Source organism: Equus quagga, chromosome 2 (assembly GCF_021613505.1).
Source record: "Equus quagga isolate Etosha38 chromosome 2, UCLA_HA_Equagga_1.0, whole genome shotgun sequence".
Taxonomy (NCBI): Eukaryota; Metazoa; Chordata; class Mammalia; order Perissodactyla; family Equidae; genus Equus; species Equus quagga.
In genome coordinates this window covers 389,605-416,303 of record NC_060268.1, presented here as the reverse complement: position 1 = coordinate 416,303, position 26,699 = coordinate 389,605, and the positions used below count along the sequence as shown (strand labels likewise).

At 51.0% G+C, this 26,699-nt stretch overlaps 1 long non-coding RNA gene across 1 annotated transcript in view; it reads left to right on the top strand.

Annotated features, from left to right (window-relative positions):
- Positions 1-26,345, top strand: part of LOC124236153 (uncharacterized) — a 73,573-nt gene extending 47,228 nt beyond the window's left edge. The window contains exon 4 of the long non-coding RNA XR_006887651.1: positions 26,324-26,345. This is a non-coding gene — a long non-coding RNA (uncharacterized LOC124236153). The remainder of the gene's footprint in view (positions 1-26,323) is intronic.
- Positions 26,346-26,699: the final 354 nt, after the last annotated feature.

The window sequence follows — 26,699 nt, the reverse complement described above, 5'->3', positions numbered from 1 at the left end:
TGTCCTCCACTGTGGTCTCCTTGTTGGTATAGGGTCTGGCTCACATCACCTTTCAAGCAAACCCCAATCCTTGCAGATGCCTTCTCCTCCAATCAGAGTTAGAGTGACTTTTTATTTTTTTAAAAAACCTTCCTCTATGAATTTTAAGCCCTTAAAATAACTTCTCTGCAATAGAAATTGATCCTTTTCTAAAATATTTTGTGACAAAATGCTGTTTGGAAAAAAATGGCATTGCTCTAAATGAGTTCTTTGAAGGGAGCACACACTTAGCATGAGGTAATCGTTTTTGTCCATATGAGTGACTCAAGGACCGTGTGGTAAACAGACACTATAGGCTCCTCTTGACCAGAAACCCATGGCAGAGTCCCACATCCAGCCTTTTTCTTCTTCTGGAAGTGTGGCAGCAGGTGACAGATGACAACAGTATTTATTGTAAGGTAACACTGAGATTACCATCATTTCCAGAGAGAGGCATTGGAAACACAAAGGATACAGTGGGACTATAAAAGATGATTATCAAAGTCAGCCTCAAAGATAAATTCCTTGAGAACAGGCACCTCCTCCTGCTTGTTTCTTTATCTCCTGCTGTACAACGTAATGCGTAGAGCCGGCACCAAGTGAGTAAAGAGCGGTGGGCGCAGTGAGTGGAATCATGCACTGTTCCATCTACAGAATCACTTTATTTCTGTATGAAATCTCGTTGTGTTGAGTGGTAGCTAATAGTGTCTAACCACAGGCTAATTTTAGATGGAAAGCCGTATTTCAGATCTGCTACTATTTTAACCAGAAGAAAATGCAGAAATCTAGTGGCTGCTGGAACATGCCTGGTATTTGCCCCCTGCAGACAGAGTCGTTGAGAATAGAGCACCGTTGGCAGAACATGGCGGGAAAATCTGCACATTGGCTTCCGCTCTGTGCCGTTGTTTCATATTCCAGTCTCTGGGATGCCAATGTTATAACATCTTAAAGTGCTAAAATTTCACCACCAAAATAATCCTGAAAAAAAGAAATGGAGATCAATCAGATTAAACACACTCTCCTGGGAGAACAGGGTTTGTAGCTGGTGCAGCTTCAGCAATAGCCAGTGAGAGGGGAGGAAGCCAGGAGTGGAAGACAGGGCCTGGGGAGACCTGGCTGCTGTGGTGTTGGGGGGCCGTGCACGGCCGCCTGGCCCACGCCTGGTTGGTGCAGGTGTCCCGGGGCTGCAGTGGGAGGGACGGGGCTGTCAGATGGTGACGGGTGTTGGGGTTTCAGGGCCATCTGCCAGCTTTGAAGATGTCGTTCAGCTAAGAGCATTTGTTAAGATTCAGGGAGCAAGTTCTGGCTGCTGGGGGCAGAAAGCCCGGCCTGATGGGTGGGTGTGGGGAACGCCACCTGGGGCCAGGTGTTCCCTGGTGCTCTGGCTATAAGGCTTAAGAAGCAGAATCTATCTTGGACCTCACTGTTGCTGGAGATCTGACTTTGTACACACGACCAGGCTTGTTCCGGGCTGACTTGGACACCAGGTGGGTAGAGCTGCCGACAGTAAGGCTCTGGCTGGAGAGGAGGAGATGGTGGCCAGGAAGGACATGGCCTTTCCCCAAGCCGTGGACAGCCCCTGGGCATGTGAGCCCCTCTCCAGCTGACCCCTCACCCTTTCAAAGCGATACCTCATTTCTGAAATTTCATCCTTCGACGTAGAAATAGTCCCCAAGTGCTCTGGAGTCACTGTACCCAGTCAGCACGCCTCCCAGAGAAACCCAGCCGCTGCGGAAGGAGGGGTGGAGAGGGAGCGACTTCTGGAGGGGGGTGCGGCGGGCCTGCTGAGCCCCAGGAGCAGACACAGGAAAGCTGCATCCTCTTTGTCAGGTGGGCGGGACATGACTGGTTCCCTTCGTACTGCATCTCTCTGGACTCTTCCTGCGAGATGCAACCCGGTCCAGGCGGTCGAGCCAGAATGTCGGCCGGTGCTGAGTTTATCCGAACTGTGTCTCTGATTACTTGACCTCCAGCAAGTGGCAGAAATCCTGCCACGAATTTCCTCTGGTTAAAGGCATTTAGGATTAATCGAGGGAGGCTTTTTGTTCCCTGGCAGTGAAGATCAGGCTTTTTTTGAAACCACACCATTGAGCTATTTAGCCATGTTATTTCAATCACAAAAGTAAATCTGAACTTTTGACCTTGTCCTCATTAATCATCAGATACACTATAGCATATTAAAAACCAGCAAACAAGCCCCAGCTCCTTCTCCAACAAAGGACAGAAGACAGACGCCACAGGGGAAAGAGCCGGAAGTGATGGGGAAAGCCGTGGGGCACACAGGAGAGCAGCGATCCCCAGAGCAATTTTATTTGTCAGAGGTGCCTGTCACGGCAAGATCTGGCCGCGTGGCCAAGGCGTGGTCACGCACCATCTCTGCTCCAAGCAGCCTTCCCATAACTCCACTTCTGAGTTGTTCTCATGAAGACCTGAATCCCAACAGAGAGCGTCTTTAAAAATATACAGTTGGCTTTTATCTCCTTCATTTAAAACGGAAAGCGGATTTTGCAGTTTCCTCTTGATACGATGAGGCTAAGGGTTGACTGCAAACTTTAAAACATCCATCCATCCCAGCTCGCACAGAGGTGTTTTCTGAAAATGAAGCAGCCGCTGTTCCTCTCGTGTGCTCCCCGTCACAGACCACTTCCCTTGTCACCTGCAGGCTCTTTCCGATAATTTATGCTTCTCAAAATAAGTAAGTAAATACACTAACAGCGCAAAAATAAGACTCCTTTTACGTGGACCCAGCTGTAGACCAGAAACTGAAGCACACGGATGACTCGGGCACAGAATTAATGCTGCTGACTTGAGTCTGTTTTCTTCACTGTGAAGGGAACACAAAGTGGTATTGTTTTTGGAGAAATATCATCACCAAGGAAACAAAACTTAGAAAACTTACAATTCAGCTAGTGCCAAAGCTTCGTTAATTTGAATTCTATTAGTTCCCTTTGTTTTGTTTCAGTTAGTGATGGAACTGACACTTCATTTTACTCAACGAAACTTTGTGGAGAATAATGCAAGTGATCATAAGGCAACAGTGTGTGGACAAGGTTGTAAGGGTGACGTTTAAAGTGTTCAAAGAATGATTTGTTCTGAACGTCCTTACAGTCTTGGAAGCAGCTCTTTGCGTGTAATAGTGATCAGGCCAAACATGGGTGATTGCGTCTAGACTTTCAAGCGGGTCCCCGTTGAAATGCTTGCAGCAAACTCTGCCCACGTCCGCTGAGTCCCCCCGAGAACCTAAAGTAATACTTTTCCCTGCTATATCCCATAATTTAGATGTTTGGGGCTGGTCTTTCCCTTTTACCGAGTCTGACAACTGAGGTTTGACCGTACAGCCAGCCCCGCCCGGTGGGTTCCTGGACCCTGAATGAAAGGGGCTTTGTCAGCCAACCAACCTTCTGCTGATGGAGACTTTGTCTGTGTGGCATGTCGCCCGCCCCCCCTGACCGGGGACGTGGTCAGTGTCGGGGAGAAGTAACGAGCACTGAAGACAGAGGTTTATCAGGAAACTGGAGCAGCCCGAGACCATCTTTAACACTGTTGCCAAGTCTTGGGGGCGAGTTCACGGAACAAATGCTCACTGAGCACCTCCTATGTACCAGGCTCCAGGTGTTGATGGCGAATAAGGTGGGGACGGCCCCGTCCTCATGGAGCTCGCAGTCCAGCCGGGAGACAGGAAGTGAAGACGCACAACTGCCAATCTAATTACAAACTGTGACACAGGAGGACCGAGAAGCCCAGGAACAGGGGTGGGGACATGGGGGGAGACTCGCTCTGCACAGAGCTCACACGTGGAGCCCAGGGGAGCGCAGGGTCTTCGAGCTCTTGGAATAGTGTCGCTCGGATGTGCTTAGTGACCCTTCCCTTCCACCCCTTGCAGACAATGGGAGGTGACAAGAGGGCCCAACCAAGGATTTGACTGTGTTCCTGGGGAAGACCCGAGTTCCTCTGGGGAGCAGAGGGGAGAAGAGCAGGGTATTCACGAGGGTTAGCGATCCGGTTCTGCTCTGACTTTGCCAAGAACTCGCGGTACGTCCTGAGGTGCGTCACCTGACTTCACTGGATCTTGTTCTTCCTCCTATAAAAGGAGAGAATTAAGACGGTTTCTGGGTCCTTTCAGATCCAAAGACTCCAAACCCAGATGGTGCGCGTTCCATCCCGGCTCTGTCACCTGCCGGCTGTGTGACCTCGGGGAAGCTTCCTAACCTCCCTGTGCATCCATTTCCAGCAGTGTAAAATGGGGGTAATATTAGTGCCCACCAACAGTGTTGTGAGAGTTCAGTGGATCAAGTGAATTAAAGTACTTACTACAGGGCCTGCCTCGTGGCGAGTACTAAAGAAAGGTGACTGTTGTTAGCGTCTTCTGAAAGGGCAGGACTCCAGCAGAGCAGAGAGCTCGGGACGCTGGGGGGACGGCTAAGCAGAGCCCAGACTCACATCGCCTTGATTCCTACCAACCCTCCCTCGTTCGGGCGTGTTTTAAAGGGGCGGCTTTCTGTTTGTGGGAGAGCCGGGGTGCAGAATGTCCCATCTGATCCACGGGACCCTCTTCTTCCTTAGGACACAGGTGGGTGATCAGGCCGGGACACGGGGCGTGAAGGACCTTGGACCCGCGCTCGCCTCCTGATGCCGGCACATCTGCGGCCGGGACACAGAGCCACCGAGACAGACGTCACTGCCAGGGGTGCCTGGACGTGGGTTCTCCTAAGGCCGAGAGTTTGGGCCTTTTCAAGCCAAATGAGACCTTGTAAATTAAACTTGGGAAGGATTTTTCAAATCATGAAAAAACTTATTAAAAAATTAGAAGCTTTATCTTCAGCTCACTTCTGTCTCCTGCAGACACCCTGTTTTCATGACGCTGACACAGAATTGCAATAAGCAGCACCCTTTTCACTTCTCGATGCATCCGCATGTCTAAAGCCCTACCATTTTCTCTTTGTACTATTTTCCTTAACGTTTTCTTCACAAGTGGTGCTACCTGGATTCATTTATACAGCTGTCTCCCCTTATCTGCCGATTTGATTTCTGTAGTTTCCATTACCCTCCGTCAACCACGGTCCAAAAATATTAAATGGAACGTTCTAGAAATAAACAACTCGTAAGTTTTAAATTGCAAGCCCTTCTGAGTAGCGTGATGAATCTTGAGCCATCCTGCCCCATCCCGCCCGGGACGTGAATCATCCCTTTGTCCAGCGGATCCAAGCTGTGCACGCCACCGCCCGTGAGTCACTCAGCAGCCACCTGGGTTATCAGATCGACTGTTGCTGTGTCACAGGGTGCATGTTCAAGTCACCCTCATTTTACTTAATAACGGCCCCAAGGCACAAGAGTAGTGGTGCTGGCAACTCGGACACGCCACAGGGAAGCCGTAAAGTGCTTCCTTTAAGTGAGAAGGTGAAAGTTCTCGACTTAATAAGGAAAACAATGGTCGTATGCTGAGGTTGCCGAGATCTATGGTAACTTTTATGACAGTGTGTTGTTACACTTGTTCTATTTTATTATTAGTTATTTCTGTAAATCTCTTACTGTGCCTCATTTATAAATTAGCTTTATCATAGGCACGTATGTCCAGGAAAAGCATGGTGAATAGGGTTCGGTGCTATCTGTGGTTTCAGACATCCACTGGGGTCTTGGGACGATCCCTGAGGAGAAAGGGGGGTGACAGCGTTATAATCAAGTTTTATTGCATGTTTAATTAATAAAGAATGAATTAGTCAGACTTTATTATAATCCTTTTCCTGTGTGTACAATGTGACGGTCGACAAGTCAGACTGTAGAACCCTGGTCTTCTCCCACGGACTGCTCAGATTTGGGGACGCCTGAAATGTTGAGGACATTATGGTTCTTTCGTAAAAGAGACAAATAGGATAGGACGATGGGAAGAAAATTGCTAGCGAATCTCATAAAATATAAAATGTGGCTTCTTAGATGAAAAGAAAAGGAGAAGACAAGGAGAGGACATTGAGTCCACACATGAAAACCTGGTTCCCTGGGGATGGAGCACCGGGATCTCTGTACGAGCTCCCTGCGTGGATGGATGGGTCCCTCGGGGAGAAGACCCCTGGCGGCTGTGACCCAGACCTGACAACCACACCCAGACACACTGCCCATCGGCCCAAAGGCTGCGAGCCCCCTTGGGGTCTCTAACCTCCCCGCCCCCTTTGTCCCCAGCGCAGCCTCCCCACGAGCCTCCTCCACTTCTTCAGCTTCTCCTCCCTCTGCAAAGACCGCTCAGAAGGAGCTCAGTTTTTCCTAAAGAGTAGGAAACAAAAAAGTCTTTATGTGGGAGTCTGCTGAAGAAATAGCGGCCTCCTGCGTACAAAGGCCCCTTTCATTCTGTTTGCTGGAATGTGCTTCCTGAGCGGCCGCGGGTGGGACGGCTCGAGAGTCCAGTCAGAGGGCCTGGGGCGAGGGGAGAAGGAGCCAGCAGACGCTCCCGGAAGCCCCAGCTCTGCCCACAGCACCACACGCGTTCCTCAGCAGGGCGGTTCTTTCCACTGATAACCTTATGGTTTCCCAGGGGCAGCCGGCTTTATTTCTCACAAAATACCCTAGTTCAAGACGAGGACCGAGCAGAGAAAATGACGGGGGTTGAGTAGGAACTGGAGGGGCCCTGTCTGGGGCCTCTTTGTCACGGGCAGCAAAGGCCTCATGTGAGCCAGGGCTCGGCTTCCCGTCGAAACTGCCAGGATGGTGCCGAGTGGGGCAGCTGTCCCCGGGGTCCTGGGTCTCAAGTTAGAATTTTAGAGGGTCCTCAAGCTTCCAGGAGATCTGAGTCTGGGCTGTGGAGGTGAAGAGAGGGTTGGTTTGGTAAGTCACAGCTTTTCGTGAAGCTATGAAATCGAGCGGTTGGTCTCACTTTTCCCCATCGGTGCACAAAGACGTGCGCACACGCTGATGTGTCTCTGTTCCGCACTGACGTGTCTCTGTTCCGCACTGGCATCTGTCTGTCTACAGGACTCAGACTGTGTATGTGGATGACTTAGATGGAAATGGAAAGGCACCTGTCTGTGGGACTCCACACGGATCTCACAGCGCTGAAGTGGGGAGACGGCACCCAGGGACCAGGCGAACACGGCAAAGTTCCACTCTGTTGTAATTTTTAGAGTTTTTATAAAGTAAACCTGGAATAGAGTGCTCAGTGTATGTGCATTTAAGACAAACATGGAATGTCACCCTTGCTTGTGATGGGACGGCCCCGAGATGCCCTGGGGGCACAGTCTACTCTTCCCTCAGCCTCAGCAGACACCCTGAGACACCTCCGTCTGGGGCTGGCTGTGCAGGTTAGCAGGAACAAACCCGACCTTCATTCCACATTTATAAATTCATTAGCTTTTCCAGGTCTCTCTTCTTAAAAGTGTGTGTCTCTTGATAGGTTTAAACTATTGGTCATTCACAGCCTAGTATGAATTACTTTAAACAGCTAGCTTTCTATTCTGACTAGCTTCACAGCCCCAGTCGGAAGCGTAGGTCCCAACGTAGGCCGTGCACCAGCTCTGTGGACTAGAGCGAGCCCCAGCTTCTTCACCCGAAAACAGGAGCGGCCGCCCCATCACAGGCTGGCTGTGAACTCCGAGCGACGACATGCATGGAAGAGCTCTGGTAGGCTGTGGAGCCACAGGTCTCTGTCACGACTGTTAATAATTCAAGCTGAGATTAATGAACGAAGAACCAAGGGAGAGGGAGAGTAATTTTGAAGCAGAAGGCGTTTGGGGGGTCAGCCTGCGTGTGTTACCCCGCGAGGGGTGTCGGTGTTTGACGGCGTCATGAGTCAGAGGAGGCGGGAGGAAGAAGAAACGCAGCTCTGCTCTGCGGTCAGCACAGGGAGCTTGAGCAGGAACAGCCCCCACGGCCCAGGTCGCGGGGAAGGCCAGGAGATCCATCCTGAACTGTTAGGCCCAAGACACAGAGGCTGGAGGGCTGAGCCTAATGTTTCCAAGGCAAGGATCTGCCGGGGTGTCAGTAATTGAAGGCACACCGATCCGCTTAGCTTCATTCGTGTAATGCTCCTGTCTCCTCCTCAAGTCGCTGCCACGCGTCTCCCGCGTTCCTCGCCCTGGCAGCCAGGGGTGGGGAGGGGGGCGACGTGTGCGCTGCGTGAGGGGTGCTGTTCTAGACTGTTCTGCATGAATCGTCCTACCCTCTCAGCGGCCTGAGAAGCGGGTGCTTTAATGCGCCCATTTTACAGGGGACGAAACTGAGGCTGACATGTAAGTCCTGACCGGTGGGCGTGCGCAGAGCCCCGCTGAGACCAGGCGGTGAGACGTGGAGCTGGGTGGAGTCTGCGTGCCCTCGTCATACTCCTCCCAGCCGACCGGGAAGCTGCAGCGGGAAAGGCGATGAAAATGGGCAGAGCTCGGGATGCGCTGGGGTCAGCTGCACTCACACTCAGAGGCGGCGCCTTCCCCAGGCTGCGGCCCCGCTCTCTCATAGGACGCTTGACACTGAGCCTCCGAGACCCCGGGAGGGGAGGACAGAGAGCGAGGCCGAAACGGAAAAGGCTCCGAGGAAGCCATCAGCCGTGTTCTTGTTTTGTTTTTCAGTGAATAAGGGTTTGAGAAGAACAGAGGTCTGGGGGCCTTGAGAACGAACGCGCACGTTTTTTGAAAAGGCATCTGTGGCCTGTTGGTGGTGAGCGCGGTGCAGTCTGTACGGAAGCAGAAGTGTAATAACGTGCGCCTGAGACTCACACGGTGCCATCAGCCAACACAACTCGATACAATAAAGGGATCTCGGTGGCTGGTGAGCTCTCGGACCTGCCGCCGGCTGTGGGCAGCCACACTGGCCACTCTGCTGTCATCCATGCTCCTGAAATCTTCAATTTGACATCACGCTGCTTCAAGCACCAGCTTCACAAGGCGCGTTTGAGTTTATTTAGAAAAATCCATGAAGAGCAAAGCAAGATAGTGGGTTTTAGATTTTTTTTTTTTTTTGAGGAAGATTAGCCCTGAGCTAACTGCTGCCAATCTCCCTCTTTTTGCTGAGGAAGCCTGGCCCTGACCTAACATCCGTGCCCATCTTCCTCTAGTTTATACGTCGGATGCCTACCACAGCATGGCTTGCCAAGCGGCACCATGTCCGCACCCAGGATCCAAACCGGTGAACCCCGGGGCGCCAAAGGGAATGTGCGAACTTAACCACTGTGCCACCGGGCCCGCCCCTAGATCTTAACTTTTAAAAATATCCTGTCTTCCCTTCCAGACAAGTCATAGAAATTGCAGGCAAGGGGCCGGCCCGGTGGCGGAGCAGTTAAGTTCACACATTCCTCTTCTCAGCGGCCCAGGGTTCGCCAGTTCGGATCCCAGGTGCAAACATGGTACCGCTTGTCAAGCCATGCTGTGGCAGGTGTCCGACGTATAAACTAGAGGAAGATGGGGGCGGATGTCAGCTCAGGACCAGGCTTCCTGAGCAAAAAAAGAAGAGGATTGGCAGTAGTTAGCTCAGGGCTAATCTTCCTTAAAAGAAAACAAAAGAAATTATAGGCAAAAGTAGATTCCTATGTAAGAAGAAAGGCTGAGGGTTTATATCTGACTCTAGAATGAGCTTTGGGCTAATTTTTTCAGGGCTGGGGTTGCTGGGCAGAAATGTAGACCCGAGTTTCGGGCCCTGCGGCGTGACCCACAGCTGACACAGGAGAGTGGTGGCTCCACCCCATTGTCTGTCACAGATTTGTGATGTTTTAATGATTATTGTTGTTGTCCTTTACCAGCTATTTTTTTTTGTCAATAAAAAATAGACTAACATTTACAATAGGTATTAAGGTCACCAAAAGACAATAGTCTTTTTGATAAAATACGGGGATGTGGGTGCCAGATGTTTGTACTTCTCTATTTTCAGGCTCATACATGGAAAATAACGTTTCCCTCACGGCGGCATCCATGGTAGCTCAGTGGGCAGCGCACTTCCTAAGCTCTTCACTAATGGATTGGAGAGGGCGGCCCAGAGGCACACGCTCGTCAGCCACCCCTCTCCTGGGCTGTTAATCAGGAGGAGGGTCCTCCCTCCTTCTGGCCGCGCTGCCTTCTGGTGTCCTGTCTCTGCTGACCGTCAGCAGCTCCGTTTGGTGGGATAATTCCACGTGAGGCGTGGTCCACCCAGCGTCGTGGCGAGTATTTCAGCCTGGGGTCCGACGTGATGCCCCTCTGGAGCCGATTCACGTGAATTAGCATCACCATGCGGCTTTTCCCCGATCTCTTTTCCCGACGTAACAGCATGAAAGTTCTTCAAACGCAGATGTTCTTTTGTAAGTCAGGGTTCAGTCAGGACCCGGCTGGTGTTGGGTGGGTGACAGTGAAGGGCGCTGGACCGCGCGTCCGTCAGGGCTGACTGCAGGTCACGGTCTCAGACTGCGCTGCCACACGTGTCCGTCTGTCCCGATTGCGTGGCCAGTGGTCAAGCATCAGTTCGTGTCCCAGGCTGGCGGCTCTTGTCCCATATTTAAGTGAGGTTAGTTGCCTTTGTTTCCATCACGTGGGACGTCCTGCTCGCCTTTAAGTCTGTGATTTGAGGAAACTGGTGCTTTGCATTGTTAGCCGGAGAGAAATTATGTGTTTGTGCCTCAGCGTCTCGTTATCCGCAACTGACTCGGAGCACCCGCAGCAAGTTCACGGCAGGGCCCGCTCGCTCTCCGGGGGCTCTTCCTGCCCCAGATTCGTCTTTCCCTCCGCTTTACTGAGACATAATTAGCATGTAACATCGTGTCAGCATGAGGTGTTCAAAGTGACGATCCGATGCATGTGTGTATCGTGAAATAATTACCACAATCAGGTCAGGTAGCGCCTCCATCACCTCCCGTAATTACCACTGTGTGCGTGGTGGGAACGCTTCCAATCCACTCTCGAGGCCACTTCCAGGTGTGCGCTGCAGCGTTGAAGCCACAGTCCCCTTGCTGTTCGTTAGATCCCACCACTCACTCGTCCTCTCCCTGGAGGTTCGTACCCTTAGACAGCGTCTCCACATTTCCCCCAGCCCAGCGCCTGGCAACCAGCATTCTACTTAGAGAGAAATTCCTGTTAACCTAACAGATCACTATATTTCACATTAGTAACATAAACTAATTTTTCTCTCTCTCCCTGTAAAATATAAATGGGTCAGGTGCCCCTGCTAGGTGCATCCCTTATACCCTGAGCTTTCTCCTGTCTCAGCACACGAGACACCGCAATGAAGCTGCCTTTATGGGTCTGTCTCCACCTTCAAGGGTGAGCTCCTTGAGAACAGGGGTGCGTCGGGCTCCCTGGTCAGTCCCTGGCTCCCAGCACCGCCTGGCGCTCTGAGCAGGAAGCCCAGGATCTCTAGATGGCACTGAGGCTTAAAGGAGAGCAGCCGCAGAGGGCTGGCAGACTCCTGTTTAGTGGCCCAAGTCGATTGACTAGGGCCACCCAGGTGTTCAGGAGGAATATCTGTTAAGCAAGAAGACTGGCGTTTTTAAAACTAGGTCTTTGGTGTTCTTTGCAAACCATGAGAAGGAAAGATGACCGATGCCCTTGTAATCAGAATCCTAAGCTTTGTCGTGGCGCCAGAACACTCACGGAAATACCGAGACTCTGCCGTGGCCCCTCGGGCGTGGACTTCGTGCCGTCCAGTGGCTGGTGGAGCTGAACCATCGTCCCTCATGGGTCGTGTGCCTTCTGTCCTGACAAGACCATGACCGTAGCGATTTCAAAAGACTTTTGTTAAAGATTCCGTTCTGTGATGTGTGTGTATGTGGGACTCTCAGGAGTAGGAAGCATTTCACAAGCAAGTGGGGTTACTGACATTAGGGCCGTTAGGACCAAATCCTAGGAATTTCAAATGACTCCGTCACAGCAGAACATTACTGAGACTGTGAAGTGAATTGGGCTCATTCACTTAATCAGGAGTCACCTGATACCAGGCCCCGTAGGCTGCTTGCTTACAGGGCTGTGTGTGTGTCCGTTCTGCTATTTTAAAAGCTCCTGTAACGGGTCACCGACGGTTTCCATCCATCCCGTTCCTATCTGCCCCCAGTGTGGGTGCAGCTCGTAACCGCATGGCCTGTGGGATGCTTGCCAAGGAAACGGAAGGATGCGAGGGTGCTGAGGATGCTGAGGGCACACGGCCGCTCACTCGCAGTCTTTCGAGGCACAGGGCTCCTGAGTGTGGGCACCGTGCACCCCAGAATTCTCGAGCAGCTCCGACGGCATTCGCTCCTCTAAAAAGTGCCTGGAGCTCAACTCACCGGGCGTGCGTGAGGTTAGTGGAGATCCAGGGGTTGGAATGAACGGCGTGACTGCCTCTCTTTCCCCCTCAGTTTTGGCTTGATTCTCATGGAAATGTTCTCGAGGATGAGAGAGACTGAATCTGCTTGCTGCAGGGCCTCCCTCCATCCTTCTGAGCCCGGCAGGTGGAAACCACGAGGAGGATGTGAGGCGGCCGAGAGGAGACGCTGGTGGCAGTGTGGATGGACGGGGCTCTGACGCCAGTTCGACAGATGAATGAAAATCCTTATAGGAGGTTCAGCACCTCCGGAAAACTACTTGCCGCATGGTGTTCTCTGTTCTCATCAGCCAAACAGAATGTATCACCCTAACTTCAAACTCAGAGCATCTATCGCCAGAAATTCCGGAATAAGTTTCTATACAGACTTACCAGTCACCCCGTGTCTGTGAAGTGGCCCGTTTGTCAACCTGTGTGACACTGCTCACCACCCTCAGCCGAGCCAGTGACGCTGTAACCAGGCATGGCCGCTCCTCCTCCTCTGCGTGTCCTTCCTCAGTGCGTTTGGTTGGCGCACGGTGCACACAGGGTCTGAACATACTCGTTCCTCTTGGCAGAGTCAGCTTTCCATAATCCCGGACCACAAGATGCTTGTTCAGCCCCAGCCCGCTGTGTTCCTCAGTGATGGGGGCACAGCTGCCGCGAGCCTGACTAACCCATCGCCCCCAAAAGCAAAGTGATTCTGGATGGGAGCTCCACCCGGGCCCTACTTTATGGAGGAAACTAGTCATTTTCACAGGAAAGACCTCATCAAAAAAGGCTTTCCATTTTCTGGGGTTTTCTGGTGAAAGTTTAGTTCTCAGACACAAGAATTGGCTTGTAGTCTCCGTCTGTGACCTTGGTTGGGTCACCTGACGTCTCTATTGTTTCTTTATGTGCAAATCTGTTTCTGGTTTCCCTCAGAGGTGTTTCCCCAAAACGGTGGAAAGTACAGCCCGGGTTCTCGAAGGTCACCTTCCACTGTTGAACGCGGCGTCTGTGTGGACGGCCTGTTAGATGGAGAATAAGCCTCCGGGTATCGCTCAGACGTCAGATGTCAGCATCGAGTGCCCTGACCCTCAGGCAAGGGCCGTGCTGGGGGTTTCGGGCCGACTTCCTGTGAGGTCTCTTCAAGTTCCGAAGTGCAAAGCTCCCAAGCTCCGTCTGCAAATGATCAGTGGAAACAAAGCCGCTTCTGGGAAACAGCTCATAGGTGCCTCCTTCATTCATTCATTCATTCATTCTACAAGTAGTTGTCGAAAGCCTGCCACGAGCCAGGCACTGTTCGAGGCACCTGTGATTCAGCAGGGACCAAAACAGACTATTTTCTGTGCTCACGGAGCTCGTATTTTAGGGGGCGGTACAGGCAATGAGAATAAATAATTAAAGATAAAATACTTCGTGTGGTGGTAAGTGCCAAGAAGGGACATAAAGCTGGGTCAGGGGATGAGCCGTGCAAGAAGGGGTGCCTTCCTGGACAGAAGGCCAGGGTGGGTCCCTGAGGAGCCGATGTCTGTGCAGACACATGAGTGAAGTGAGGGGCGAGCTGTGAGGGGGACCTTCCCAGCAGAGGGGCTGGGAGGTGCAAAGGCCCTGGGACAGGAGCATGCTTGCTAAGTCCAGGAAACAGCAAGGAGGCGCTTAGCTGCCTATAGCGTGAACAGGAAGGGACTGGCAGGAGAGGCGGACCCTCAGCTCTCGTGGGCCCTGCAGGGGACCGAGCTTCTGCTCTGAGTGAGGTGGGAAGCCCCGGGGAGTCGTAAGCAGAGGACCAACTTCACACCCATGTGTCTTTTATGAACAAACACAGTGGTTGCCACGTGAAGAACAGACCAAAGGGAGACGGGCAAAATCGGGAAGACGGGATGAGAGTGACAAGTCCACTCGAGAAACAAGCGTGTCTGCCCAGTACGACGGGGGTGGGGGGTGGACTCTGGGTTTATCCTGAAAGAAGAGTTCAGGGGCCTGCAGGCGGGTTGGAGGTGAGATTGCGACAGAGAGGCAGCAGGAAGGTCCTCAAAGTGTTTAATCTGAAGAACCGGCTGCGCTTGAGGGAGCCGGCCACGAAGGAAGACTGCGGGAGCAGGTTTGGAGGGGAAGGAAGAACTTGCTTTGGGACACACGCAGCCTGAGATGCCCGTTCACGTGGGGAGGCACGTAGGGGTTGGATAATGGGTCTAGGGTTCAGGGGCAAGACCCGCCGTGAGACAGAACTTTGAGAGAGTCAGCAAAGCGCTGGCATTCACAGCCGTGGGTCTGCAAGAGACGAGAGTGTCTCAGCGTCAGGTGGGCCCCTCAGGCTGGAGCGGGATGGCACTGAGACTTCCCCGGCCCCCTTCTCCTAACGGGGTCTTTCTGTGGTGACCGCAGTTCAGAGGGAGAAGAGACAACTTAGCGAGAAGCCTGAACCGTGGTAATGTTTCCCGTTTAGGGAGCCACAGAATGTTAGAAACACTCAGGAAACAGTGAAAAGGGCAGCTAACCAGGTGTCCTGGACCAGGCTGAGTCCTTGTTTCTGGCGCCGGGTTGCGGTGACGTTTTCTTCGGCAATTCATTGAGTCCCTCCGGCCCTTGAGTTCTCATCCGTGAAGTAGGGTCTGGGCTCAGAGGTTTAAGCGTCTCCTGTTCAGCCTCTTTAGGGCGAGTGGGGAACGTCTGCAGAGCAGACATTTTCCACCCTGCTTGCTCCTGGAAAGACCCTCCACGCTATCCTGGAGGGGCCTCCTCTCTGAGCCCCCGGGGCTGCCCGGGCCCGACAGACTCGTTCAGTAACCACAGTGTCATCTGGGCCCCACGCGGTTACAGGTATTTTCTAAACCAGTGTCACAAGGATGGAAGTGTATGGTCAGCGATGGTGAGAAGGATTTCCACTTAGCTGGATGGCTCTGCAAGGTGGCCTCCGGGCCCCCTCACCTCTGAGACTCAGAGACTCCATGACTCTGTGGTGTATTCAGCGAGGTCGGTCAAGGTCGCGGCCTCTGCTTTCTCAGAACATGTCTCGAAGTGTCCGTTCTCTGGGCCAGGCTGGAGAAGACGTACAGGGAGCGGCAGGGCGGTCACATGGCTCCTGAAACGGCACCTGCAGCTGAGCCTTCGGGCCACGCAGACAGCTGCTGCGCCTCCACCCACTCGCTGGGCATGTGTATGAAGTGCACCTCACAAAGCCGACTAAGGAAACGGTCTGTGAGATGCCCTCCGGGCCCATGCAGCACTCAGACAGTCTCTCTCACCCTTGGGGGAGGGAGAGGGGGCCAGTGGACAGAGGGCGGGCCTGACAGATGGCCGCCCCGCCCAGGGCGTTTCTGAGTCGTGTGGGTGATGTTCATCTGCGCCTCACTTAGGGACAAAGCGAAATAAAAGCCCCCCGACCCGCACCTTTAATTTCTTGTGTTTTCCTCTCTTCACTCCTTATAATGAGAGAGACATCCACAGTTTATTTTATGCATCTAGACCGGTAGTTTAAAAAACGATGTTGATTAAAAGAATAAAAAACAGCTCTTTACTACACATCAGAGATGTGGAATGGCCTTAAAAGATGTGACAGAAAACCTGACGCTTGAGTAATGGGTGAGAATTTGAGTAACTTCCTTCTCTTAAGGCTGTTGGGGGGTAAATCTTGCAGCACAGATAACGAGAAAACCTCTCAGAAGTTTGGCCTTTGCGCCCGGCAGACTATCATGTGTGTGTGTTAATGTTATCTTCCTTGCGTGACGTTACACACAAGAACACGGGGGCCAAGTGTGGACAGCCACTGTGGAGGTTAACTTAGTTGTCTGCTGGGGCAGGATGACAAGCTTTGTTTTCTGAATCTGTGTTTTCCATCTTTCTAGTGATGGCTTTGTATTTCTTTTCTAAGAAACAAAATTTTTAAGAGAATCAAGGAGAAATGTGCTCCTGCTGCCGGGACCATAAACTAAGAAAGAGCTGGCGAGGCCCTAGGCTGTGTTTCCGGGGCTGCGGCCTCACGCTGGGACTCGGAGACCAGAGGTCACGGGTTGGTCTGGGGACACTCCAGCCAGCGCCACGGAGGAGCCTGCCGTGCGGCCCGTGCCTGTGCCCTCAGACAGAGTGTCTGCGCCATCTCACCACTGGGAGAACTTCTTGATGGTTCAGAGGCCATGACAAACAACCGGCCTGCTTTTGCCACCGGCATCTATCCCTTCTTGGCCACAACCCGGAACCCCGGGGAGGGAACGTGGGGCTCCAGCCTAGAGCCGATCCTTGGCCCCAAGAATACCAGGAAGATCAGATGAGCTGTGATTAGAGTCAGGAGGGCCCTTCTGGGGAATATGCTCGTAAGCCAGTTTGCTACTGAACAGGAGCCGTTGTTGGCAATCTGTACCCAGGAGCATCCATGTGGTGGGCTACGGAGAGGCGTGTGGATGGTGCCAGGCACCAGGGCCTCGCCTCGGGGGGGGCAGACACTTCCTGCAGCATCTAAGGTGCAGAGAAGGCTGGGGCTGGACTTTGGTCCTTTACGCACGTGCTGTGACCGGCTCAGGCGGGGGCTGTGCTCCCAGTTTACACTCAGAGGAGGAGAGACTGACCACAGATCAGTTAGTGTAGACCTCGGATCAATGCAGCACTGAAGGACGAGCACAGGCTGATGTGCTGGCGACGGCTGGGGCTGGACCGGGCACTGGGGACAGCGAGCCAGAGGGGATGGCGTTGGACCGAAGGCCGGGGAGAAGCAGCCTCGGGCGCTGGACAGCACGGCCGGAGTGAGGCTGGCGTGGCCTGTTGAACCAGTGAAGACAGACAACCGAGCACGATTTGGGAGACAGAAGGACAGTTTAAAATTTAATGAATATCGGGGGGAGGAACGGCTGGACGAGATAACGATAATTAATAACGCCGGTCAGCATGAAGCTTTCCAAGCCGGAGACACGGCTCGGGACACAGGAGCTGAGGAGGCTTCTCAAGAAGCGAGGCCGGAGCGGGGCTGCCAGGCCTGAGCTGGGGCAGAGGACGGGCTGGGCCGGCTGCACGCTGGAGACCGCCCTGTGCGCCCTTGCACCTGGACGACGGCCAAGAGGGCAGCAGGGCCTCGCGTGCCAGGCTAGAAGCGTGTTCTCTGGCCGCAGAAACCTTCACAGACACCATGTGTAGACGTGACCCTCTCCCTCCAGAAAAGGCTGGGAGAGAAAGCGGCCCCGGGCTCCCGGGGGCGCGCAGGCTCGGCATCCACCAGGGGCCTGTGTCCTTAGAGACCCCTGGGTGATGCGCACCTGCTCCTGGGGCACAGCCACCAAGCACTCAGTAAACCCTTGCCAACTCATTGTAAATCACAATTGATTTTCAAATGATCTCCATCTCTTTAACAGATTATCAACAAAAATGAGAAATTTCACAATTGGATGTAAAGATTTACCCACTCTCCCCCCAAAAAGACTTTTACCCCTTTGGACAGTTTGTGGAGTTCTTGCTCATTCATAGGTTCTCGCTTCACAGAGCCGCAGGTTGTCAGATCCCAGATTTTTCCCTTTGCGTCTCTTCATCCCTCCCCTCCCCTCCTCTCCTCTCCCCTCCTTTCCTCTCCCTTCCCCTTCTCTCTCTTCCTCTCCCCTCCTCTCCTCCCCTCCTCTCTCCTGCCCTCCCCTCCTCTCCCCTCCCCTCTTCAAATACCAATCAGCGCCCGTGGAGTCCAGTATGGAGCCCCACACCGTCCCACACCCTCTGTCTCCAAGCTTCCACAGACACCCCCCCCACCTGACTGCTCCCTGTCCCCACTCCCTCTAGTCTCATCTCCTGTTTTACCCTCCACTTCCACCCTCTATACCTCTGCTCAAAAATGAGCAAAGGCAGGTGAGGAAACCAGGACGCTGTGACACCCGATGGATATCTTTGTGCATCTGCAGTGTTGACACATGTGACTGGGGAGAGTGAGGGTTCAGGGGGGGTCCAGCTCTGAAGCCCAGGGCTCGAAAGTGGTGCCGGAGAGCTCACAGATAAGCCCCTTATTGAGACAAAATGTCCTAGTGGCTGAAGAACCAAAAGAAATTAGTGTTTGCTGATTAGTAGCGATCGAAATGTGCTATTTTGGTATTTTCAGGTTGGAACGGCCAACTGGTAATAGAATGAGATGCTGACAAAAAATTGCCCTGACACCTGGCAGGCTGTTTCACAGTTATCATGTGACTCACTTTGCAGCCACGACTCATAAGTTCACCGGTGTTCTGACTGTGAAAGGCCTTCACAGGAACAGGCATTGACCGTACTCCTCAGATAGACAACCTGATCAGTTTGACGAGGACGTGCTTACTCGCTGTGGAATAAATTGAAGCAGCAATCAAGACAAGATGAGAGTCAAAAAGACTGGGCTGAGCTTGGTGACCGGCTGCAGAAGCTCTGAAAACCCTAACATGGAGAAGTTTGAAATTATTCCTCTAATTCAAAAGCAGCTAACACCGCTCACCAGTGACACGGCCAGCTGACAAACGGGGGTAACAGGGATGTCACCAAGTGACTGGGAGACTGTAAACCTCTAATTTGTTTTCTAGCCCTAGAATTGTGTGTTTTATTGCTAGTGTAAGCCTAATCTGTAAATACACAAAACAAATAAATCGACCCCCCCAGCTCCTCCTGCAAATGTCTACACAGTCTGAGAAACACAGGGTTGTAATTAGCATGGAAGCCACAAGGAAGCGGCCAGGTGCACAAAAACACCATCAGGGCATGAAAGCATAAACTCCTCCACGGTTAACCTTCCCGCTCTAAGTAAGGTGTTATCAAAACATTTATTTATCTCTGTGCCACAGAAATAAGGAGCTATGTGTTACTCTCCAGCCTAAACGACAAGAAAATGTGTGGTTTCTTAACAGAAAAGTTCCTCCCGAAAGAAATTAAAATGCTGAATGTATGTTTAGAAAAAGAAAACTCATCTAATGGTTAACATTCTTCAACAAGCCCCTCTCTCACGTTGGGGCTGGGACGCTCCCTCGTCAGTTGAAAAGGATGAAACACCTTCTGCATTATTCTGGGGTGTGGAATTCAGGTGGGATCCCTGGGGCATGCTGGCAGAGGCCCACCAACCCCTCACACACGAGCTCTGTGTTTGCTCTCAGGGTCTCCTTGGTTGTGTTCTTTTTGCTCACTGGTGGATATAACCCAGCATCATCTCATTCCACCAGCACATTGCAAGAAAGAGACTGTGCTCTTTTAAGTAAGCAGGGACCATATGTCCTTGGAGCGTGACGATGCTCATGAGAATTGTGAGCACGTAACACTTACTCACCACTGGGGAGTAACAGGATCGTAAGACAAATGTAAACACCCAGTCGGTTGAGCCCCTGCTCCTGCAGTGCTGTCTCTGAGCATTTCCGTGGGGATCAGTGTCTTTCCCAGGGAGGGTGCACAGGCCTTTGAGCGCACTGCATTGTTGCCTGGCACTCTGCAGGGCATCAGCATTTCTGCCTCTGCTCACTAATGCCACTAGCACTCCTGAGTTATTGCTGAAACCAAGACCACCCCCACATGTCTCCAGACACCCCCCGAGGGTTGAGAACCACCACCAATGAGTCTAGTGCGGGGCTTGGAGAATAGATTGAACCCCATTTGGAATTTCCAATTTCAAATTTAGGCAGAGATTTTGGCTGTAGAATTCTGAAAGACTTAATTTGCAGTTCTCTGATAGATTCAGAGGTGGGACCATCCATATTCCACACGAGGACCCACCTCTTGACAGGTGTGGCCACCTGCTGGGTTAAGGACAGCTTACTGGACCAAAGTGTTACTCCCAACCCTTGATCATCACCCTGGCCGACTCCCGTGATGTCCTGAGATCCCAGAAGTGAGCTCAGGAACCCGGAGTTTCCCTAGAGATCCACAGTCGGAGCCTGTTTCTTTCTGTCCCACTGATTTCTGGAAGAGGTGGCGTCCACAGCTGCGCGCATCTCTGAGTGGCCCTCCGAAGGCTCCAGGGCCGGGCTGGGCCCTGCAAAGGCAGCTCCAGAGCGTGGGAAGGCCGTGCAGAGACCCTGCCCGCAGACGGGGGAACGGTGCACAGAAACGAGTCACCCTCTCTTTTTAACTCAAAGGTTTTTGGGTTTTTAAAGAGGTGTGTGTGTTTTAAACCTTTGTCAACATGATCTTTTCAGCAGAATTTTACTTTTTCTTTTAGCTATTTCAGCAGTTAGTGCATTCAAATCATTTCCTTCCTTCTTAAAAAAATAATTTCTGCCCAATGTGGGTTACATGTAAAATGAAACAGGAACATTACAGAGAGTATGCGATGTGTGTCTGTGCTGCCTGCTGAGCTGCCTGAGTGGCTGACAGGACCCTGTGGCCCTTGTTTCTTGGCCCCGTTGTGTTCCCAGGCGTGACCTTCTTCTTAACAACCTCCTCATTGCATGTGATTCCTCTCAACTCAGTAGGGATGGAAGGCAAGAGATTTCCTCTTCCCCATTAGCAGCCAGTGATGTGGCATTTCTGTACACCAATAATCAACAATCTGAAAGGGAAATTAAGAAAATTCCATTTACAATAGCAGCAAAAAGAATAAAATACTTAGGAGTTAATTTAATCAAGGAGATAAAAGACTGTACAATGGAAATTACAAAACGTTGATGAAAGAAACTTAAAAGGACGTAAGTAAATGGAAAGACATCCTGTGCTCGTGATTCAAAGACTTAATGGTGTTAAAATGTCAGTGCTACCTAAAGTGATTGACATGTGATTGCAAAACTACCAAATCCCAGCGACATCGTTTGCAGAAGTAGAAAAATTCATCCCAAAATTCATATGGAATCTCAAGGGACCCCGAATAGCCAAAAAGAACCTTGAAAAAGAACCAGCTGAGGACTCGCGCTTTATGATTTCAAACCTTACTGCAAAGTTCTAGTAATCAAAAAAGTGTGGTAGTGGTATGAATGGCACAGAACAGAAAGCCCAGAAATAAACCCTCATCTATATGGTCAATGATTTTCAACAAGGGTGACAAGAGCATTTAATAGAAAAACTACAATAGAGAAAAGACACTCTTTTCAACAAACGGTTCTGGGAAAACTGGACATCCACGTGCAAAAGAATGAACTTGGACCCTCACCCAACACTGTACACAAAAATTAACTTAAAATGGGTAAAAGACATAAATGTAAGAGCTACAACTTTAAAACTCTCAGAAGAAGACATAGGGAAAAGCTTCATGACGCTGAATTTGGCAATGATTTCTTGGATGTGACACCAAAGGCTCAGGCTGCAAAAGGAAAAATAGACAAATAGGACTTCACAAAATGTACAAATTTTGTGTATCAAAGCACGCTATCAAAAAAGTGAAAAGCCAACCCACAGAAAATATCTGCAAACCACTTATCTGATAAAGAATTAATATCCAGAATATATAGAGAATTCCTAAACTCAACAACAACAAAAAATCTGATTGAAAAATGGGCATGAGAGGGGGCCAGCTGGGTGGCATATGGTTAGGTTCACACACTCCACTTCAGTGGTCTGGGGTTCTCGGGTGTGGATCCTGGGCACAGACCTACACACCACTCATCAAGCGATGCTGTGTTGGCGTCCCACATACAAAATAGAGGAAGATGGGCAAGGATGTGAGCTCAGCAACGATCTTCCTCAGCAAAAATAAATAAATAAATAAATAAATAAAAATGGACAAAAGACTTGAATAGAAATACACATGACCAATAAGCACATGTAAAGATGTTCAGTGTCACCAATCACTAGGGAAATGCAAATCAAAACCAGAATAAGATACCACCTCACATCCTTGAGGATGGCTACTATAAAAAAAACATAAAATAGGGCAGCCACATGGCCTAGTGGTTAAGCTGGCATGCTCCAATTCAGCAGCCCGGGTCAGTTCCCAAGCATGGACCTACACTGTGGCCATGCTGTGGTGATGGCTCACAGATGAAAAGAAGAGGAAGATTGGCACCGGGCGTTTGCTCAGGGCAACTCTTCCTCAGCAAAAAACCCCAGAAAATACTTAGTGTTTGTAAAGATGAGGAGAAATTGGAACCCTTCTGCACTTTTGGTGAGAACGTAAAATGGCACAGCTGCTGTGAAAAACAGTATTGCTGTTCCTCAAAAAATTAAAAATAGAAAGCCATATGATCCAGAAATTCCAATTCTGGGTATAGACCCAGAAGAATTGAAAGCAGGATCTTGAAGAGATGTTTTACACCCGGGTTCATAGCAGGGTTATTCACAGTAGCTAAAATGTGGAAGCAAGCAAAGTGTCCATCGGCAGACGGACGGATATGCAAAATGTATGTATACATACAAGGGAGTATTATTCAGCCTTAAAGAGGAAGGAAATTCTGGCACCTGCTACAACGTGGATGAACCTGGAGGACATTACACCCAGTGAATAAGCCAATCACATAAAGACAAGTGCTGTAAGACTTCCCTTCTCTGAGGTCCCTAGAGTCATCAGAATCAGACACAGAGGGGAGGATGGTGGTTTCTGGGACTAGGGGAGGAAAGAATGGGAGTTGTTGTTTAATGGGTAAAAAGTTTCAGTTTTTTAGGATGAAAAGAGTGCGTGTGTGTGTGTTTGAATGTGTGTGATGCGTTGTCCAAAAACCTCAAACTTAGAAGACAGTCTAGCTTTTTCTTATTTCCCACCATCACTTTTTAGGAAAACACCTCCCTCCTTGGAACCCTGGTCCAGGACTCCACAGTCCTCCAGCCTCCAGGAGGGGGTTTTCTTTCTTGTTTTTATGGGAAAGCAGCTCGATGCGAAGAAGAGGAAAATGCACTAAGTGATTCTAAAAGCGGCTTTAGACTGTTGGGTCCTGTGGTGAAACAAGAGCTTCAGGACGCATCTTCCTAAAACTGGGGGCACAAACCGAAGCCCGTGTTCGCCTTTCCTCTGAAGTCCATTTCAGTTTCAAATGTGCTCTCTCCCCAGCTTTCTAGACCTGCACCCTGCCCCCTCTCCACTTTCCCATCAACCCCCTCCACCTCCCCACCTCCCTTCTCTGCCTGCACAGAGGTCTCCTCCATGGTGGGTAGGATAAGACCCCCAAAGATGTCTGTGTCCCCATTCCTGGCGCCTGCGAACATGCTGTGTTACATGGCAAAGGGCACTCCGCGTTGTCAATCAGCTGACCTGAAGAGAGGAGGTTGCCCTGGATCGTCTGGAGGGCCGTGTGATTACAAGGCATCTTCACAGTAGAAGACGGGCTGGGAGGGTCAGAGGGAGGCGTGACCGCCCAAGAGATCAGGATGAGGCCGTGTGAGAAGGACTCTACTCACCTTTGTTGGCTTTGAAGGTGAAGGGAAAGCCAGGAGCCAAGGTGCGCAGGCCGCCTTGAGCAGCCGGGAGAGGACAGGAAACAGGTCCTCCTCAGAGCTCCTGGAGGGGACACAGCCCTGCCAATGCCCGAGTTCAGCCAGCGGGATCCCTGCAGACTGCTGACCTCAGACGCGAGGATGATAAGTTCTGTTGTTCAAGTTAGCAACGTGTTACAGCAGCCTGTACGCTTCTCCCCAGCACAGCACAGCTTCCCCAGGGACCGTGAACCGACGCTAGGAAGTGGACCATCCTAGGTGCTTGAGGGAAAACAATGGGTCCTGTAATCAGTTAATGGCAGATCTGCTGCTCAAGGGCACAGAAACCCTTAATGCTGGTGGTGTAGACAAGATAGGTGCTTATTTCTCTTCGCATAGATGGGAGCCAGTTCACAGCTGGCGTGGTGGCTCCATGGTCTCAGCAAGGACCCAGGTGCTTCCAGCTCCCCTTTGAGAGAAGGCTAGAGCTTCAAGATGGAGCTCTGTGGTCAACACGCCGCCTGCTGAGCCAGAAGCTGGAGGCAGGTGGGGCAAATGGCACCCCCCTCCATTCGAGGACGCTCTGCTTCTATCTCATTGGTCAGAACTTAGTCGTATAATTATACTGAGCTGCCGGGAGGCTGGGGAATGCATCTTTCAGCACACTATGCCGGGCTAAAATTCAGGGTTCATGGAGTCTCTGTTAAAAAGGCAGAAGTCATCTTTACTAATGAAGAGGAGAGAAGGGGTATTTGAGGCAGGCTGTGGTCTCTGCTGCTGGTCACTACGCCACCCGGTTTAGATTCAAGGGCAGAACAGCTGGCCAGACCCCCTCCTCCCTCAGGCCCGTGAGGATTCGGTGATTCTGTGATGGTCTCTGTTCTAGTGAGAGAGGTTCCTGTTGGGAAGAAACGTTAGCGACGCAGAGCAGTGTTCAGGCGCTTGTACCTGGTGGCTGCGCCAACCTCAGCTGGAAGGGGGGTTAGGCTGCCCTGCTGGGCAAGTCGATGCTCCATCTTGGCCTTGAGGAGAGTTGTGAGGCTGGTAGACGACTGTCTGATTTGGGGAGAGGGATTTCCCTGTGGGGCTGAGATGATGGTGTCCCTACCTTGCTGGGGTTAAAGCCTCCTTTTATTTTTCGTTTGTACGTGCAAAATCCCTCTCTCATCTCTAAGGAAAGGAGAGTAGGGTTCAGAATCTTCGTGGCTTCAAAAGTTCTTCAGTCTTTCTTCCCATTTTGTTGTCTCCAAACCCTTTGAAAATAAGTTGAGGGGACAGTTAATTATCTTCCAATTTATACTGTGAATGCTGGGGCGGGGGGTGGCTTATTTTGCAGTATTCTTTATAAAATAACACTCTCTATGAAGGAGCCTCTTTGTTTAGAGGAAGTCATACATAATTTCTTCTTTTGTCTTGAAGAACTAGATGCCAAGAAATAAGAGCCACACCAGATAATTTATAGACTTTACATTTTTGGTAATTGAAATAAAAGTTGTTTCCTGATTTTAGTGGGTGAGTAAAAATCTGTGTATTGAACTTACGCATTATTCTTCTTCCCCTAGTTTTCTGTGTGTCTCTTTCCTTTTTGAGATGGTGGCCTGACCCTACTTTACCCCTAGATAAAGGTATTCTGCAAAGCTGGCAGAAGTCACGGTTTTGTGTAATGTGTTCTAGTGTTGACTGAAGCAGTGTTTTAATGCTTCTTATTCGATGCTTCTTGGTCACACACTCTAGTTAAATTGTAGCTCACAGACATTGCTTCACTGCTGGGTGTCAGTGACCTCTGGGGGCATGTTGACACAGATGGCCCTGAGACAGCATATGGCACCTTGACATGGAGCGAGACCTGATCAGAATATGGGGGACGCGGGCCAAAAGTAAAGTAGGATACTGTCCAAGATGAGCAACGAGAATAAAGTGAGAGGGTGGGCCAGGAAAGAATAAGAGAGATGAAATTGGGCTAGAGCTGGAGGAGGGCGGGGCGCGGGTGGGGAGGAGCTCCGGCAGAGCCAGAGGCAGAGAGACCATCTCGCAGTCCACTCCCTAACGTTGATGCCCCATTTCTGTATTTGTAAAGCAGCGAGTCTCTTGTACTTACTCTAGAATACCGCAGGTGGACTCGTTGACGTGATGAGCAATTTAGACATGGCTATCCTCCTCCCTTGGCGTGACAGATGTGGTCCCCGAGAACTGTGAGTCAAGGGAGTAGTTGTAAACCAAACTCTACGTCAAATAGAGCAGAGAGAAATGACTGTCTGAGTGCTGGATAAACGACACTGACAAGCCACTCTCCTGTTGCAGCGTCTCTGCGGTCTAACGGGCCCCCAGTTAACCAGAAAGCTGGCATCTGAGCCATCGAGAGAATGTTGTGGACCTGGCATCATGAGTCCTGAACAATTACATACTTTACCATCCCTCTGTCTGCTCCCCTTCCCTCCCATCCTCTCAAGGCACTGAGCACAGCACCTGACAGCAGTCCCACCAATAAATAACAGCAATAGTCACGCCTACTGTCGCCCTTACCATTTTGAACTTGTTTCATAAATTAAGATGAGTTTAATAACTTGCTTTCTTCTTGTGGCAGCACATCTTATTCCACCTGATTTGGTCAACAGTCCTTATTTTTCTTCCCTGAAGAAGAGATGGAAGGGCAGAGGGTGGGAGAGGTAGAAAAGCAAAGCTCACCTTCTGGTCTGCCTGCCGGCGAGATGTGGAGCTGGGTCGGGGTGTGGAGGGCTGGAGGGGCCCGGCCTGACTACAGCCACTCTTCTGAGACGCCCCCTTGTGATGAACCTGCGTGTTTGGCAGCTTGTGAGCTCTCTGACACATGCCTCTTCCTTGTTTTCTTTCCTAGGGTATCTGAAAATCTCCCCCAGCTCTCCAATGGCCAGCAACAACACTGCCAGCATAGCACAAGCCAGGAAACTGGTGGAACAGCTGAAGATGGAAGCCAACATCGACAGGATAAAGGTGAGGGCTGCACGATCCACACAGCCCGGCCAGCTGTGGGTAGGAGGAGCGTGATTCGGAGCCTCTATCATTTGACTGATCTTCTGTAGACAGTGATGCAACCGGGGACAATGGGAGAGAAACTTGATGGTTAGGCAAAAGCTCTTTTTGTTTCTTTGTCTTCTCTAGATTTCTCCAGAATAAGATGGTAGTATGAATTAAAACTGGCGTTCATGTAGAATTCAAAACGAAACACAGGCTCATGGCTTAGTTCTAGGAAA